Source organism: Poecilia reticulata, chromosome 11, assembly GCF_904066995.2.
Source record: "Poecilia reticulata chromosome 11, P_reticulata-male-v2, whole genome shotgun sequence".
In the NCBI taxonomy this organism is placed as follows: domain Eukaryota; kingdom Metazoa; phylum Chordata; class Actinopteri; order Cyprinodontiformes; family Poeciliidae; genus Poecilia; species Poecilia reticulata.
In genome coordinates this window covers 16956563-16969585 of record NC_088840.1, presented here as the reverse complement: position 1 = coordinate 16969585, position 13023 = coordinate 16956563, and positions in this window count along the sequence as shown.

The following is a 13023-nucleotide window of genomic DNA, read 5'->3' as shown; positions in this document are numbered from 1 at the left end:
AGAAAAGGGGGGGGGTGGGGAGGGGTCACGAGTTCATGACAATAACACTTGGTTTTTATTCAAAGCTGTCGTCTCTCTTATTTCTGTTCCTGTTGCACCAGGAGCAAAAGAGCATGGATGTCTGCCTTTGCAAAATCCCTTTAAAATGTGTTAGTTACACATTTCCATGGACTTACAGTATGAGTTAGGGAGTTTCTTTCTCCCACACACAGACTCTGAGGAAGCATTGATCCACACACTATCAATGGCCAAACATCCAAAGTAAATTCAAGTTCAAGGAAAAGCAGTTCTTGAGGGAGAATCTTCTGGATCTTCTAGTTGAAATTCACCTCTAAATCCCAAGCCTTCTGCCTTTTTTTTATGGGATTGCCCTGTATTTATCGATTGGTATTTTAGTAAAGGTTCAAAAATGAGTAGAAAAGAAGCCCAAGGTTCGAAGAAAAACTTTGAAAGACCTTCAGAAAACCAGTTTAAGTATAAAAAATAACAATAAAGTCTGAGTCCTTGGAAGTAAAATGTAAATTACTTATCGCTCAACACCGGCTTATTATTTTTAACTACTTCGAACACACTGTGGGTCGTTCTGAGTTGGTCTAAACAGAAAAATTTAGGAGGTAGGAAGTAATGAAGATGGCTTTCAGCTAATTATGAGAATCTGTTAGATTTCAGTGAACAACCAATTAGGAGCTAAGTTAACCCTCCACTGCTGTGCATCGTCATCTCAAAGTTGAGTCAAGTTAGAAGTGATTCTCAACAAATTTCTTCACGTCTTAAAGGACGATGGCTCTAATGCAGTCTTTCTCAAACTGTGGTCCGCGGGCGCCCCTTGTGGTCCGCGGGGTACTGCTTGTAAACGACCGTTATTTGTCGTGACGTTAGCTCGAAGTGCGACGTTACAGTTAGCTTACCAAAGAATTGTTATAAATAATGATAGAAAACTGGCTTAAAACCGAGTGACTCAAAAGAAAAGTTGCAGATACCAGTGGAAAGAAAACAACTCCAGGAATATTATGTGATCAGAAGAAGCTAAGTCATAGCTGCTGAGTGTTAACGTGTCGTTCACTAGATTCCTTTGAGCGGTTCGCGGTAGGAATCACTCCAGTTAGTCAGAATAGTTTTTTGCTTTTTATGACTTTGCTTGATAATGAATGATGCTCTGCTTATAGGTCAATAGTAAACTGTTATTTTTATTTTATCAAAAAATATTAAATTAAATTAAATAAATAAATACAATTGATAGAAATATTTTTTTATATATTTAATGGTGCAGAAAGGGATGTTTCCCCCTGTTAACTCAAGTCTATTTTTCTTTAGTTGTGTTTCTGCTTCGGTGTGGCCAGCCACATTTACCAAACAGTACCACTCTGCTCATTAGGATGAACAAAGAAAATATCAATACTTGAGTTAGGAGACTAATATTTTCATTTCAGGTTGCATCATATATTAAGATGTGGGGCAGTTTCAGGTTAGGTGACTGATTACGTTTGTTAAATGTGTTAAGTGGTCCTCAGTCTGAAAAAGTTTGAGAAACACCGCTCCTATGTAATTGGACCGACCTTGCTTTTCCTCACTCACACAAACCAACACACACACACACACACACATCAACATAACAGATATATTAAAATGTTATAGCAAACGGATCCCGTCAGTGCTCTGTGGATCATTTCTCAGCCCAACATTTAGAGCGCCAGCTTCTTGACATTTACCAACAAATTTATTTCTCTCATACACACACACACACACACACACACACACACACACACACACACACACACACACACACACACACACACACACACACACACACACACACACACACACACACACACACACACACACACTCACTCTGTGCTTGGTAAACCCGCAACAGCACAGAGTGAACAAGTGTTGACATTTCCCAGCTCTAAACGTTTTTCGGCCGAGCATTTTCAAACGAAGGACACAAGATGGATCCCTGAACATTAAGACAGATTGATCCTTTCGCTGCCATAAAACTTTTTTTTCGCCCCCTACATCACACACACACTCGACTTAGACGGATCCGACTGAAGCATTAAATGCATTCGCTGTCTGTTGTTAGCCACTTCTCTGCACTGCGTGTGTAAATTAGATTATGTGTCCTTGATATAATGGATGGGGACTGAGTAGGCACAGTCCTCTGAGAGCAAGTTTAAAAGATTTACAAGACATCACAACTTGGTTATGACACATCTTAAATTAGTCAGCAGAGGGAAGGGAAGAAACTTTTAACCTAGTGTGAAACTGTGAAATTACTTGGCTGCCATTAAATCCAATCAAACCAGCTGGAAAACAACTTTTGCACAGTAATTATTTTGAACCCTAAGGACATGCTGTGCCCTTCACACTGATGTGTTAGTGAAGATCGCTTGCATTTTCACTGTACGATCTGTCATTAACCTTTAACGAATCACGCAAAGTTTTATACATTGTCAAGTTAGAGTGATATTTTTATGGAGTATTATTTTTTTTATTCTGTACATATTCTAGATATATTTGACAGGGGCCATACGGGTGGTTGCAAAAGTTTATATGAGAATAAGATACAAAATATGATTCAGTTCTGAGTTGTACAGTGAAAATGTTTTTAATGGGGAATGGCACCAACTGGCTGCTAAGAACAGGGAGGCTTGCTTACATGATATCTGATATTTTGGTTGTTTGTAGGCGAGTTTATGTAGGGTGCAAATCATGCAAGAGCTGCCACTGATTCCAACTTTCAAGAGCAACTTAATTATGGTAAAGGAAATAACTGTATTCTGCATCTAAAGGTTTGGTCACAAATCTAGATGTATTCATCTTGGACATGAATGTAATTCATTTTTTACTTTTAGTTAGCACATTTGCAAGTGTTTTCAAAAACAATAACCAAGTATTCAGTCCACACAAGGTGAAATTAATACTTTTTGGGCTAGTTAACCCTTGTATGTCAAAATGGGGTCCAACTGAAGCCATACACGTAAAACGTGTATCATTTTCCATAGTCCTCTACGTTTTTGCCTCAGTCCTCGCACGCACAAGGGTTAACACGTATAACTCCATTAATATTCGATTAAGTGTACTTTTGCCATTTTTACATCTAAAACACACTTTTTCTAGCCACTAATAATCTTCTGATTGGATATATGGCATATTTTCTTGGTAGAGTTTGTGTTTTTAAGTTTGACCAAACTTTGCAGCTGGAGAAGCCAAATAACTTTCTGGAAACAATTTTTTAGGCTCAACGAGACGAAGACTGAGAAAACGACCACAAAGACTGAATGGAGGAGTGAAGATGAAAAAATCGGGCTGATCTGAAGGAGTGAAAAATAACGAGTTCAGCTGAATCACAAAAAAACCCAACTAATTACTATGAAATTAAAGCTGATAGTGTATAACCTCTTATTTTTAAGATAAAAAATCAGACACTCCACAGAACATATTCTATAGCTACAACAAACTCACTAGGCAATACAGTTTTCATATTTCTATAAAGAATGGATGAGATTAAGTTCTGAAAATAAACTCCTTTGAGTTATTTTTATAAAACTACGTTCTCTTTCTTTTAGGAGCGCTGACACTGTAGAGGTGCCAGAAAGCATTCTTTAATATCAATAAAGCCACTGAAGCTCTAAATCTCTGGAGTTCTGCATTCATGCTCCTTCACCTTTGTTTCACTGCTGCAACTAGAAACCAATAAATCTCATTATGTGCATCCGAGACTTTTAGGTTGTACAGTTAAACTTACAGGGGGAGAAAAGACTTATACTCTTGTATAAGTTGGCAGAGTGTACTGGAAATTATAATTTAATATTTAAACGGTTGACACAACAATTTCAGAGACAATATCAGTTTATATATCAAGATAAATCTTGGCATGTTTCCATCTGCTATGGACCTTCTTAATCTGATCTTCTTGATTCAAGATGTGGGACCTCTTATTGACATGTCATGAAATTTCTATTGATATGCGATTTGAAATGGCTGGTATTCCACACAATGAGATTCAACAATAATTGATTAGCTCAATGTCATGATAAATATTTTAACTTTTGGTTTATATTTCAAATTCTTACATTATAAGTTACTAATATTAGTTCGAACAATATTTTATTCATCATGTTTGTAACCCCTTTTATGACATCATACAATCCAAATGGGAAAGCGCCCAAAATGTCAGTGAGATAGTATTAATGTTCAATACAACAGATTTTCTCTCCGATCCAATACCGAGTAAAATTTAAGCTGGTATTGGCAATACAGAATCCCATACTTTGTGCAAAGACAGTTAATTTGTTTCTTAATTAAATAAAAAATAAATGTAATCCATATCTTGGCTTCATAAAAAGAACACAATGTACTCTGATGCACTCATTTTAAACTCAGAAGTACATTGAGACAACAATCTCGTTTATCATAAGCTATTTTAATTCAGCAGAAATTTACCAAACATGTGAAAATGGAGTTGCAAACTAAAAAAAGGAAAATTAGTAAAGTAATAACCCTACTAAATACATCCTTGTTTAATTATTAAAACTACTATGAAATGACAGCTGAAATAGCTCCGTGTCACTTCTTTTATAATCTGTCAACATGTTCATTTCTGAGTGAGTTAGCGTCAGCAGCACGCTGCGCTTGGGCATTACATCTTACACATTACATACTTAGCAGGCGGAAGAAAAAGTAGTTCCCATTAACAACGTTTCATTTAGGCAAGATCTCAATAATTTTGTTACTTTCTAACGTGCTCTTGTTAATCCACATTATCTCAAATTACTAAAGTGTTGAAAGTATTGATCCTTGGATCTGACAATAGATTTTAAAGAATTAAGTTCTGGTATCGGAAGAATCGATATTTTAGTATCAATCCGCACATCACTAACCGCAACGCCAGAGATCATTTAACTGCGCTGATTAACGGTTGATTCAGTTGTAACAGCCTAACTAAGCTATTATCTACTGTACTTTTATAAGATTTTCTTTTGGCAAATTTTCTAATCTCGGTTGGACATGGATAAAGATGGAGGACTTTTTTATGTGTATAGACCCTACAGCTGCTGTACTCAGAGGTAAGTTTAAAGTTATCTGTCTTTCTAAGATAAGCTAACTGTGAAGCTAGTTAGCATGTCGTGAAATGCCCATTTTCATCCGCGGTTAAAGACCCGCTCTTGTGAATATGAGCTACCACAATAGCTGTGGCTTAAAAATAATATCGACACGAGTTCTTGGTAGCTTCCGTTTTTTAACATAGCTAAGGTGGCTTCTCATTCGTAGCTTCTGATTCGGGAAATGGTTAAAGGGCAATTCCACCTAGTATTTCACTAACTGAGGGTGTTTGATGTGCTGTAATTTAAAAACTTAAATGCAATGAGTCTAAAAGCCTAGGTTAGATATTCCACACTGTTACCAGGATATTTTAAACACTATTTTTGATTGGTGAATTTAAGTAGTGCTAGTTTGATTGAATTAAAATGACTTTCTTGCCAGCTTGAATTCATGTAATATTGTAATTGAGCACATGAACTAAAATAAGACTTGTTTTATTTTTCAAGTAAACCAAACTGTTGCCACGGTGAAGCCTATGCCAGACACATCTCCAATCACGTATTGCACCATCTACAAGAAACTTGGGGAATTGCAAGTGACGCCGTCCTTCACATTCTTGAGGCAAGAAATTTATGATACTGATTCATCATTACACTGATTAGTCCCTAAAACGTGGTTTGTTTTGTGATTGTTTTTCTGTCTGTGCTCCAATTAGCAGATGACCCAACAACTTCAAACAAGACCACTTTTCAGCTCTGTGGTGATCGTGAAACCAACTTTCTACTGGCCATTGGAACCATGCCTGCCTGTTCTTCTAAAAGGAGGACTGATAGTGTGATGCACATCATAGCTACTACACCAGGGGTCCCCAAACTACGGCCCGCGGGCCGGATCCGGCCCGCCTCCACATTTGGTCCGGCCCCCTGAACAATACCTGAGAATATTCAGATTTTTTTTTCATTTACCGTATTTTCCGGACTATAATCCTTTTATATGTGGATTTTTCTTCAACCACCAGGGGGCTCTTTAGCAGGAAGTGAATCATTGGAAGTCTGGTTACTTGCGTGCCAACACTGAGCCCACAAGCAGCAAAATGAGTAAGAAACAGATCAGATGTCTTTGGAAAGTTTCTTTGCAAAGGGGAAAAGGCCCAGGGAAGAGACAGCAGAATGGATTTATCCCGGACCGGTAGGTGAGTCCCACATTACAAGCCGCTCTGCGTAACCGGCTGCTAATGAGGCAATGAAGCTTCAAGCTGCTTTGCCACGCGGAGACCAAGCAGGCTGTGCATATAAGCAACACTTCGGGTGTCATCACTCCCAGATGGGACCGTCTTGTTACAGAGAAACAAGCTCAGGGCTCCCGTTAGTCATTATCTTGAGTTTAAATTTTCACAAAAGTAAAATGTTCGTTTTTGTGGCGCTTCTGTATCTTATTTCAATGGGATATATAAATGCTACCATAGCGACCAGAGTCCGAGCGTTTGGGCAGTGGTCAAGAGGAGAGGAGTAGAGCTCTTGAGCCTTAAGTCTGGTTTAGATGGCAAGATTTAAGAATTGTCGGCCGATTCTCCAAACCTCTGTGACCACAGCTGATATAGTACAACAGGTTCGATCTGTTCGTGTGTCCAAGGCAGGAGTAACACGAACCGATTCCAGTCACGAACATCCCGATTCCAGAGGATAATCCAGTATACACCTAACATAGCGGGAATTTAGAATAACCAAACACGGATGAAGATGTAGAAGTGTAGTGTGGAGTCATTTTAAGAGATAAAAAATGTAACAAAAAGAAAAGGCGGTGGATGAAAGACAACGGGAGCAGCCGCTCTATTTGCTGCACTATGATTTGGAGGTGAATATGTTTTTCTATAGTTAGCATTTTTAACTGAATAAACATAATAACGACCTTTAGATTTAATAATAAACATTTCCACATATCATCTCCGATATCCACCGGACTCTCAGTTGCGCGATGTCAGCTGTTTGGGATTCCCCTCTGTTCTGACGTCACTGCGCTTTTTGATTGGCTACCCGTCACATTCAACAAGTTGTATTCTCGTTCGAAGTCAGGGAAAACCCCACAGGTTGCGATAAAAGGGCCAAGACAACCCAAATAGGGAATATTCAGTATTTAATGGGAACACCAACAAGCAGAAGCCTTATCTGACTGTTCATCTCCCCTTCCCCTCTCCCCCGGGGCCGCAACAAAATGTCCAAGTCTTGACCGGTCCGCGGTAATAAACAGGTTGGGGACCACTGATTTAGCACATGCTAGTAGCAACACGAAGGATCAGCACTTTTACTGTTACAGTTACCGTTCAGAAACTACCGTAATCAGTTCAGTTAAATCTAATCTTGGCAACTTTTTTCTTTTTCAACCCTAATAAATGTGATATTCAATTGACCTGTTATGACTCAAATTTTGGGTGTTCGCCCCCCGCTGCTGCAGTTGCATCGTTGTGGAAAACCGGCAGAGATATCTGAGGCTTAGATGTATGTTTACTGATTAAAAAACAAAAAAGCAACTTTGGGGTTGTGGCTGGATTTATTCTGTGAAGAACCCAAAGAGGGTTATTTGATTGTGCTTTCTGGAAAACAATATATATTTACATTTAGGCACTCCTGCAATTGTCACACTTTTTCTCTTACAAACTGACTCCGGCCCCCCACCAGAGAAGGAAAACGTTATGTGGCCCTCACAGGAAAAAGTTTGGGGACCCCTGTACTACACCTTTCAGCATGTGTGTGTGGCCACTCCTCTCTGTGCTGCTGACAGATATCTTGAGAATGCTGTCTGTAACAGAGGCAAGACTTCCACATATAAAAGGCTATGGCTGATTGGAAGAAGTTCATTGCAGAGGAAACTTCTATTGTTGACATCTAATCCCAAGGTTTTTTTTTTTGCTTTGGACAATTTGGTTTGCTTGACTCTTAGGGCATCGTATGAATGCAGCAGATGTGTCAGATCGTCATTGTTCTGTCATTTTACAGGATTGTTTCAGAATTAGATGCCCATCCAGACTTTAAATTCTGACCAGTAGTCATGTTTTATTGTGTTTATGTGAAACTTAAACGTAATAAAGATGTTAAAAGTAATTGAACTTATGTCTTCATTTCAGCAAGCCAATAACATCTCTTGTTCCAGTATTCACAGGATCAATTTTTGGATTTTTGCCTTAGCATAAGATCCTTGAGTAAAGCTATGACAAAATATATATTTTAATCCTATGCAACAATAAAAATAAACTAGTTTTAGGTATATATATGCTGATATCAAGAAATTCAGTGTCAACATTTTCTTTACTTGAGATAATGTTTCTTAAAATAAGATAATATATCTTACTCGTATAAGTAAAACTGGCTTGTTTTAAGTAAAAATACACTAATTTTAAGATATTTGTAGGTTTATCTTGGTCAGATATTTTTTCTTGTTTTAGAAAATCTTGACAAGATAAATTTTCTTGTTCTGTTGGCAGATAATTTTTCTTATTTTAAGAAAATTATACCCTATTTTTGTACTTTTTTTTCTTGTTTTTGAAAGGGGACTTTTTACAGTGTATGGAGGAAGTCAATGTAAGACAAGATGTTACTGATACCTCATATGCCACTGCCTGTGTGCATTTGCAAATTGCAATCTTACTTTTTTATGAATCTTTTGAAGGAATGGCTTCTTCCTCACTGAGTGGCCTTTCTGCTCATGTTTGTACAGGACATGTGCCACTGTGAGTAAAGCCTAGGGGTGGACATTTATCATATTGTTTATCATTTATTGTGAAAAATGCATCACGATAAGAATTTAAGTATTTTTGTCTCAATAGTTTTCAGTCATTGGTGGTAACCCGCCCACCCCAACACACACACACACACTCACAAAACTGATCGTATTATTGGACATTATTTTTTTCTATTTTCACCACTGTATTTTACACAAAACACCAATAAATATCAGTAAAATTTAAAATATGATTAAATGCAGTTGCTGTGTTCAGTTTGGTGATATAATCACACTTTTTTGTTTAGCCTATTTCAAATAGAAATGGAGGGCTGGAGCACAATGTATGAGGCCATTAATGAGCATGTGCTAGAAAGAAAGTTTTATTCAGTTCAGATTTTTTGTATGTCCAATAGTTATGAGTGAGAGAGGTAAAATTAAGAGACAAAATAGCCTAAACACTTAAACAACTTCCTTTTAACAAGAAGACGCTCCAGCTTAGAGAGACTGGTCATATTCTATGACCAGTTAAAAATTAAAACAACTAAGAAAACAGAAAATAAAGAAACACTAGGGCTGGAAGACATTGTATGAGGCCATTTAAGGAGTGTGTGCTAAAAAGAAACACATTAAGAATCTGAAATACATAAGTTCATATTATTTGTGAACAGTCAGTGATTGAGACACAGAAGTAAGCTTAAGAGATCAATTAACCTAATCAGTTTTTTTCGAAAAGGAAAAACCGGAGCACTCGGAGAAAACCTATACATTTAATTTAAAGGGTGTGTGTCATGAAATGCGGGTGATGGTGGTGAGAGAGAACGCAGCAGACCCAGGTAGGAGATGAGTGATGGATTTCCCTGAGAGCATTAGGAGGTGGAAACTCAGAGAGAGCTCTAGGAAACTCAGAGGGAGCGCTAGGAGACTCAGAGGGAGCACTAGGAGACTTAGAGGGAGCACTAGGAGACTCAGAGGGAGCACTAGGAGACTTAGAGGGAGCACTAGGAGACTCAGAGGGAGCACTAGGAGACTCAGAGGGAGCACTCCGAGTCTCCTAGAGGGAGCTTTAGAAGACTCAGAGGGAGCACTAGCAGAATCTGAGGGAGAACTAGGGGGTGAAGATTCAGAGAGAGAACTAGGAGACTTGGAGGGAGCACTAGGAAACTCGGAGAATCAGAGTGAGCACTAGGAGACTCAGGGGGAGCACTAGGAGACTCAGGGGGAGCACTAAGAGGTGAGGACTCAGAGGGAGCACTAGGGGACTCAGGCAGAGCACGAGGTGAGGCGAGGGGCCCAAAGTCCGCAGCAGCAGTGACTGGAAGTGGTGCTGGTCCCAAAGATGACGGAAAGGCTGTAGCAACGGTGACTGGAGGCGTGGCTGGAGCTCCAGATAGAGATGTGACCGGAGACAAGGCAGATGCAGAAGACGTGGCCAGAGCTGGAGCAGATGCAGATGCAGAAGACATGGACGGAGCTGAGGTATACGCTGGAGACGCCTTCCTTCCGTCCGTCCGTCCGTCCTTCTTTCGTTCCTTTCTTCTTTCGTTCCTTCCGTCCGTCCGTCCGTCCGTCCATTTTCTTCCGCTTCTCCATCCGCTTCGTATCGCAGGGGTAGCAGCCTAAGTAAGGAGGCCCAGATTTCCCTCTCCCCAGCCATTTGGTCCAGGAGTTCCCAGATCAGCAGAGAAACATAGTCCCTCCATCGTGTTCTGGGTCTTCCCCTGGGCTGTCTCCTGGTGGGACGTATCTGAAACACCTCACTCACCAGGGAGGCGTCCAGGAGGCATCCTAACCAGATTTTCCGGCTCAGCTGCCATCCTTTTGATACTGCAACCCACCCCTTTTGTCCCTCCCACAGTTGGTGAACCCATGTGAAGAGGGAATCAGGTCTTGGGTTTAACCCCTATACCCTTATCTAATGCAAAATTTTCTCCGGTCGGTTTCTGTGGGACAAACCTTCCTGCCTTGAGATGTAAAAGGTCGCATTTCAGGCTTCCTTTTGCTGGGAGGTGTTGGCTTCAGTCACTAGTAGACTCAGGGGGAGCACTAGGAGACTAAGGGGAGCACTAGGAAACTCAGAGGGAGCACTACAAAACTCAGGGAAGCACTAAGAGGTGAGGACTCAGAGGAAGCACTAGGGGACTCAGGGAGAGTACTAGTTGAGGTGAGGGGCGCAAAGTCCGCAGCAGCAGTAACTGGAAGTGGTGCTGGTCCTGAAGATGACGGAAAGGCTGTAGCAAAGGTTGAAGGCTGCAGAGGCGTGGCTGGAGCTCCAGCTAGAGATGTGACCAGACACAAGGCAGATGCAGAAAACGAGGTCGGAGCTGGAGCAGATGCAGATGCAGAAGATGTGGACGGAGCTCAGGTGGACGCAGGAGATGCCGGAGCTGGGTTGGTGGAGTATTATTTAATGATTGGAACTGTCCATCCATCCATCCTTCGTTCGTTCCGTCCGTCCGTCCGTCCGTCCGTTCGTCCGTCCGTCCATCCATCCGTCCGTCCGTCCGTCCATCCATCCATCCATCCACTTTCTTCCGCTTCTCCATCCGCTTCGTATCGCAGGGGTAGCAGCCTAAGTAAGGAGGCCCAGATTTCCTTCTCCCAAGCCATTTGGTCCAGGATTTCCCAGATCAGCGGAGAAACATAGTCTCTCCATCGTGTTCTGGGTCTTCCCCTTGGCTGTCTCCTGGTGGGACGTGCCTGAAACACCTCACTCACCAGGGAGGCGTCCAGGAGGCATCCTAACCAGATTTTTCAGCTCAAGACCATGACCTTGGATTTGAAGGGACTGATCTTCATCCCGGCCACTTCGCACTCGGCTGCGAATCGCTCCAGTGAGAGCTGTAGATCATGACCTGATGAAGGCAGTAGGACCACATCTTCTGCAAAAAGCAGAGGATGCGATCTTAAGGCCACCAAATCGGATCCCCTCAACACCTTGGCTGTGCCTAAAAATTCTGTCAATAAAAGTATTGAACAGAATTAGTGACAAAGCAACCTTGGTGGAGTCCAACTCTCACCGGAAACGAGCCCGAGATACTGCCGGGAATGAGGACCAGACTCTGATTCCGGAGCGTCTGTAGCTCACGATCAGATCATCAAGGTCCCCCACCTTCAGCTGCCATCCTTTTGATATTGCAACCCACCCCTTTGTCCCTCCCACAGGTGGTGAACCCATGTGAAGAGGGAATCAGGTCTCAGGTTTAACTCATATACCCTTATCTACTGCTCATTTGTCTCTGGTCGGTTTCTGTGGGGCAAACCTTCCTGCCTTTAGAGGTAAGAGGCCGCATTTCAGGTTTCCTTTTGCTGGGAGGTGTTGGCTTCAGCTTTGCTTGTGTTTTGATGTTTTCTTCAATGAATTCTGGCTCTATCTTTCCTTCCCGCAGAACCAGAATTCTTCGATTGCCAATTGATTTTGTTTTGGGTAGCTCTAGTTTTTTTCCCTTGATTGGTGGTAGAGGTTTGAGTTGATCAAAGCAAAGTTGTGTTTCAACTTTGCTTTGATCAATATCACCTTCTACCTTAGCCCCTTTCCTCTTTATGGTTTCCTTCAAGTTATCATGTTGCTTCTTCTCTCTCATGTACATTTCTGTCATCTTATGCAGTTGGTTAGTGACTTCTTTAATGTGCTGTTGATCTCTCTCCCTGGTTTCGCTTAGTACGTTCATCTGTAAATTTAAGGATTTATTTTCTTTCTTAAGATCTCTCCAATCATACTCTGTGTGGGTTAAAGTTGGTTTCACAGCCAGGGCCTCTTTCTTTTGCTGTAAAGCTAAGAGCTTGGAGGTTTCAGCCTGCTGCTCTATGAGTTTGCTCACCTCCTGTTCTTTTTTCCTCAGACGTTCTTTTAGTGTCCTGTTTTGCTTTTTTTCCTGAGTTAATGTGCATGAAGATAAACCCATCCTTGCTCTAAACTCTTGTTTAGTTTTCTCTATGGCTTCCTCCATTGGGGTTCTGGGAAGTTTCTTCTCAAGAGCTTTATTTTCCTTCTCTGCCTCCTTCAAAAGCTTTTCCAGAGCTTTTACCCTGGCCTCAAGAACTCTGGACTTGTCTTTTTCTTTCGAAAGCTCATTATTCTTCATGCCAATTTCGTCAATCTTTCGGAGCACCTCAACCTCAAGTTTCTTCACTTCATTTTGTTGCATTTCAAGCTTTGCTTGGTGTGCTGTGATTACAGACACTATTTGCCATTTTTCTGCCTCAACCTTCTCAACCTGTAGTTTTGAGTCCCTCTCCAGGTTTTTTAAAGAGGCTTGAAGC